Below are 6,085 nucleotides of genomic sequence, written 5' to 3'. Positions count from 1 at the left end.
ACCAGCATCCAATAACAGTGTGTGTGGGGGAATGCCATTTTTAACTGAAAAGATAATAATCATTCACTTTCTTTTTGTTTGCTTTTCAGAAATTCCTTCAGACATTATATCACTGTATTTCTTCAGCATCTTTCATTCCAGTGATGCCCATAAGCCTACGTTGGCCTTTAAGATAGAGGCAAGTTGCAGAAGCTGTGCTTAGCTCGTGTGAAAGTAATGTTCTCGCTTCTGTTGTAGCAACTAATTTCATGCTGCTTCCTCTTAGATGGTTATGGAATAAGGGAATTGGCTGATTGGAGCAGATCTTCAATCCTCTACCGAATTTATTGGCATGATGGTCTTCATCAGTATAGTCTTATTCCTACTGAGCTCAACCAGAGGTTTAAATATATGAATTCTGGTAAGATGTGGGCCTACTCATCTAGTATGAGACTACTTGAAGAAATAGTTCTGGAAGTTTTTCCTAATACTATTTCATGTGTATATAAAAGGGTGATAACTAAAGGTTTATGAGGCAATGGAATAGATAAAGAAAAGCGGCACTCAAGCCAGCCCTCTGTAGTTTTTGTTTGTTTTTGTTTTGTTTTGCTACATTCTTAGAATTTGATTTGCACCTGGTATGAAAGATGGATGTAGCAAATTGGCTGTTTATTATGAAACTCACATGTTAACGCTGAGTAGAACTATATAAGACAATTTATCAGAACTGTTCCCTAATATCAGTGGTGTACCTTGTTAAACAAATGAGGTGCCATCCCACCTTACTGTGTCTATTCCATTAACTTGTACTTGTGTATCTTTGTCTGCTCGTGTGCTGAGTACTGAGTTTCAAAAGTAAACATGAGAAGGGGCTTTTATGGGTAAAGAAGGCATCAAGCAGCAGCATGACAAAGCTGCTTCAAGAGCAGTCCTACAGTGCTTTCATCATTCTGGGGTTGCGATGACATGGAGCACCTAAAGTGATCCCATCATTCTGGGGTTGGGGTGACATGGAGCACCTACAGTGTTCGCATCATTCTGAGTTTGGGGTGAAGTGGAGCACCTACAGTGCTCGCATCATTCTGGGATGAAGGGGAGCAGTTTTCAGGAAGGGAGAGGCGCTGTTCTGTGAAGCCTTACACTCCCGGGTGCTCCAGGACAAGATCTTCTCACCAAGTGTGCTACACGGGTGTTGGTAAAGGATGTGCTGCTGTGTGCACCAGATGCACATGTTTAGAAACTGAAGCTGCTTTGATGAAAAGAGCATTTGCTGTAGATTTGGCCAGACTGTTAAAAGGCTTTAGTGTTCTGCCATTGTTACTGTCACCTATGTCAACCCACCAGCAGTGGAGGCAGAGCCCTAAGCCCTGCTACCACTCCTTAGTGCTCTCTGCCTAGAAGCCTGGATGTGGCCTGGAAGGGGCAGATGAATGTGGGTATGAATAATTTGGAATGAATAGCAGACAATAGCTGACCACTCAGCTATAATTATGAGCCTGAAGCCTCTGTCCCAGGTGGGGACAGGACAGGTCCACATGACCCTTTAGCTTGAGGTTGTTTAGAGTCCTAGTATAGATAGTGTCCTGCCTTACCATGTGGGAGTTTCATATCTTGTTTTCCTCTGTGAGGTTCTTTGACAGTTGATGAGAACACTTATGGGCCCTAATGCATAGGGCTTTATTTAGTTACCTATGTGTTTATTTATTTATTTATTTATTTATTTATTTATTTATTTATTTATTTGAAACAGGGTCTCACAGTGGTTCTGCTTGACCTAGAATTTACTGGTAGACCAGCCTGGTCTCAAACTCACAGAGATTTGCCTGCCTCTACCTCCTGAGTGTGACCATGGCCAACATAGGGTTTTATTTTAAAAAATGGAATGAGATCAGATGAGTAACACACCGTGAACAGCAGTAGACACCCAGTAAGAGGGCAAGTTAGCTTGGTTTCTGTGTATGCACTGAAGCTAGTCTACCTGGGTTGGTGTGAAGTATAGAAAAGGGATAGCTGTTTACTCCCGAGTCTGTTATACTTGGCTGGAATGTAAAGTCATGTGGTCATGAGGTAGTGTAGACATAGAGGTTTCTTATGGGCCACACACTACAGTGCTCAATGGCTTCTGCTCAGCCTGCCTCATTCATCATTCACTCACATGTCCTGCTTGGATTCTTCAATTGCAGGGTGGGACCCCACTGTCTTCTGAACTTCTCTGTGAATTGAAAGCAGATAAGTGGTGTATTAGTTGGGGTTCTCTAGAGAAGTAGAACCCATAGAATGAATGAATGAATCTGTCTATCATCTATCTATCTATCTATCTATCTATCTATCTATCTATCTATCTATCTAAAGGGGATTTTTTTAGAGTGGCTTATGGGTTGTCGTCCAGCTAGTCTGGTAATGGCTGTCTAGAAGTGGAAGGTCCAAGAACCCAGTAGCAGTTCAGTCCTTGGGGGGTTTAGATGGAGTTAGATTGACAAACAAGAATATCCTTGGCTTAACATCCAGTGATTTCTGTGTGCTACATACAATGACAGGCTAAGTAAGCCTCTCCTGCTTTCAAACACACTGGGGCTCATATTTTAGTTTCCTTTTTTATTAGAAAGTTAATTATTTTACATGTCAATCCCAGGTCCCTCTCCCTCCGCTCCTCCCCTGCCCCCCCCCAACTAACAACCTACCTATCCCATACCCTTTCTGCTCCCCAGGGAGGGCAAGGCCTTCCATAGGGGGTCTGGGATCATTGTAAAATGTAATGATTGGTATCAAGCAGTAGTGGCATGTGATTCCCTTGTATCAGTATTAAATTTAGAGACCCTGTGAAGGTTGCTTCTGGCCATCGTCCTGTAAAGAGATAGACATCTTCCAAGGGGAAAAAGTCCTTGAGAAGAAACTGTATTGTCACCAAAATAGAAAGTGAAAAAAGAAGGAAATAAAAAAGAAAAGAAAAGAAAAGGAAGAAAGAACGAAAGAAACTGTTTGCCTGTCTTTTTCCCCCATCTGGTGCTGTCACTGCGGATAGATTATTTGGAGTTCTTGCAGCCATTCTGCATTCAGAAGAATCCCAGACATGTGTTCTGTGTTGAGTTTCTGTCAATTATCTCCTGACTTCATATTTAAAGAGATACTACATATTTAAATTATTTAAGACACTTTTAGTTGCATCTTTTATTTATAACAAACATTAATAGATAGTGCATTTCATGCCCTTCCTAGTGCATTTCATGCCCTTCCTCATTTCCTCCCTTCCTTCCTTCCTCTGTGCCCTTTTCTGCTGGTGAACAGAAACACATTTAGGACTTGTTGAGACAACCTTAGTTTGTTTTTGCCCAAATCTGAATTCGTATCTTGAGTCAATGTTAGTCAATTAATGGTTCTGTTGAGACTTCTTATCATGGAATAATTGTTCATAATTAGAGACTTTACTCGTCCATCTGTTTGGTGCCCTTTGTGAGCCAAACATTTTAAGTCATTTAGGGAATTTTTGTATAATGAGTGATTGAGACTTTGTTTAAAGTAGCAGCTGAGAGCCGGTTATTAGTCTTACATCAAACAACAAAAGATTTGTGGTGTTATTTTGTTGACTTTTCCATTTTAGACCAAGGCAAATAAGCAACAGACAGAGGGAGTTTACTTTGTAGTTTTTGTTTACTGATTAGGAAGCCAGTGACAACCAGTCTACTGATGTGTTCAAGAGACAGAATGCAGGAATAGCACTTCACTTTTGTCTCTCGTGTCTGTCCATGCCTCTATTTGCTCCTCTCCACCTCGTCTTAAGTGTTTAGCTTACATGGTTTAGATTTTGTCCTCTGTAAATGGATGCAACAGTTACTAATGGAGGTTTCTGGTATCCAGATGATTGACTGATAGGGGAGAGAGAAAGAAGGATTTCACTGAGCAAGCTAAAAGCCTGTTTGTTCTCATTCTACACAGAATGTTGGTGTCCTGCTGGTTACAAAGTGAAAAATCACATTCTCTTTCTGACTAGCATGGTGCTGCACAGTAATGAGTTAGTATGTGAGGGCTTTTGTTGGGTTGTTGTATTACAGACTGTTTTAAAGGAATGAGTAGAGATGTTAGAGGGATATTTTAGGCAAAGTCAGGGGCAATATAGGAAGTTGGTGAGGCAGTGAAGTTAATGTGTATGCTTATGGCAACAGCAGTGAGCTAGAGATGTTGCAAACAGAAACCCAATAAGGAGACTCCCTGTCTGGAAAGTTCTAACTGCAAGCAGACACACCCTCGGATAGAGTCCAGAGTCAACCAAGTGAGCATGGAAAAAGAGATGGGTGCAGTTATGGGAACCTACAGTAGTGCTGGGAGATTGAACTGTCAACATCAGGGATTGGTAGAGATCAATACCTTGTCCCTCTCTGCCACCCTCCCCATAGCCATTGTCTTCTGTCACAGAGTTGTTGCAGAGCCTGGTCCATCTAGCTCTTTGCACTAGGTTCTGGCAGTTGTGGCTGCCTGTGTCTTTGGAGGGGTCATCATATGAACTATCCTACACACATCCAGGGAGTTGTTGCTGTTTTTCACTATCAGGAAATGTTGATGTTGTCCTTTACTTTCTAAGCAGTGAAACACATTCTGAAAAGGACCTTCTCCACATTCTTCTTCCCCCTTTACTTCCCGGAAGCAAAGGGCTCCAACTTCACTTGCTTCTTACCATGTTGCCTCCTTGCATGGTGGAGGAGTGTCCAGAGCATTAAAATCAAACACAGTGATACCAAAATAGTCTATTTATGGACAATTTCCCTTCAAGTTCTCTGTTGTGTTCCTTCTGTTCTGTGAAATTATTCTACATCCCATGGAAACATTGCTTCTGACAGAGGTCGCTTGGTCTATGCATGGAAGAGTGAAACCAGGACTGTAAACACACAGTGGCTAATGAATTCAGTTAACCTTGTAGCTTTCACCATCTGAATACCAGCCCTGGTCCTCATCAGAGATACTGTTCCTGCTAAATTGCCATCCTAAGTCCAGACCTCAGGTTAACAACACAGTGGCTTTGTTCTGAATCACAGTAGTGTGCATGAATTTGGGTAGCAAATAAAATGTGAAGCTATAACTCTCTTCATGTCCTGTCTCTTCTTAATAAAGCTATGGGAATGGCCTGAGTTTTGTTACCACCTCAAATCTTAGGGTCTTTAGAGAATTTGACTGAGGCATGTCACTGACACACTGACCCCAAATTTGTATGTGCTGTAAGCAGCTGATTTGTAGGACTGGAAAGAAAGCCTGACACATCCTGTCATTCACCAATAATTAACTGTATGTCTGTGGCTTCTGTATCACACTTCCCCAGGTGAATTGTAATACTGAATGGTAGCAGTGAATGTCATCTGTTGGAATAGGAAGTCTCCAGTCCATGGCTTTACCCATTTCTAATTCTGAGCTTCCGTGCTCATTACTTGTAAGTATCACTCAGGAAAGAATGGCTTGTCCCAGGCAGGGCGATGCTGGAAAGTCCTAACTCTGGAAATTCTCTTTTCAGATGCTGTCTTTGCATTTCAGTTGTGTAACCCAATGCAAAACGGAATGCTCTGCTAATGCAGGACACCCACAAGCAGCTTTTAGAGAGGGGCTTCTGGATGAAGCAGCATGCTTCAGTGCTGGAAGAGGGTATCTTGAACCATAAAACAACAGTAGTGGCCGTCTTTTTGTCTCCTATGATGTATGCTGGGCCAACTGAGGAAGGCTGCTTGTAGGATGTCAGTGCAGTGCTAAAGTCACTGTTGTGAACACCATAACCTCACCACCCTTCCTGTTGGCTTTTCCCTGATGGCTAGGTGTGTTCCAAATATTCATTACTTCTGAGTACTCTCCTACTGCTGGAAATGTCCTCTAGTGCTGCACCCCGTGGGCATCCTGTTGTTGGGAAGCTTGAGAGAGGTTTCTTTGCCTCTTTTTATGGTTCTTGATCCAAACTGTGAGGAATATATGGAAGCTAGAACAGGGAAGGTTGTTTTGTGTCCACCAGCCAAGGTCCAGACACAGTTAAAGACAACACTTCTGTTATGATAAATCTTTCTGCCAAAAGCCGCCTGAGCCCAACAGCCACCTGTGAGCTTTACACCAGCCGCCTGCCTGGGATAGGGCCCAA

General features: G+C 42.4%; 1 long non-coding RNA gene across 1 annotated transcript; it reads left to right on the top strand.

Moving 5' to 3' along the window:
* The first annotated feature begins 269 nt into the window (after positions 1-269).
* Positions 270-6,085, top strand: LOC113837564. The gene is made up of 3 exons (XR_003488214.2): positions 270-400; positions 5,288-5,395; positions 5,477-6,085. It is a non-coding gene; the product is annotated as an uncharacterized LOC113837564 (long non-coding RNA).

This window comes from Cricetulus griseus, chromosome X, assembly GCF_003668045.3.
Source record: "Cricetulus griseus strain 17A/GY chromosome X, alternate assembly CriGri-PICRH-1.0, whole genome shotgun sequence".
Classification (NCBI taxonomy): Eukaryota; Metazoa; Chordata; class Mammalia; order Rodentia; family Cricetidae; genus Cricetulus; species Cricetulus griseus.
The sequence above is the reverse complement of the archived record's forward strand: the minus strand, read 5'-3'. Positions and strand labels throughout refer to the sequence as shown.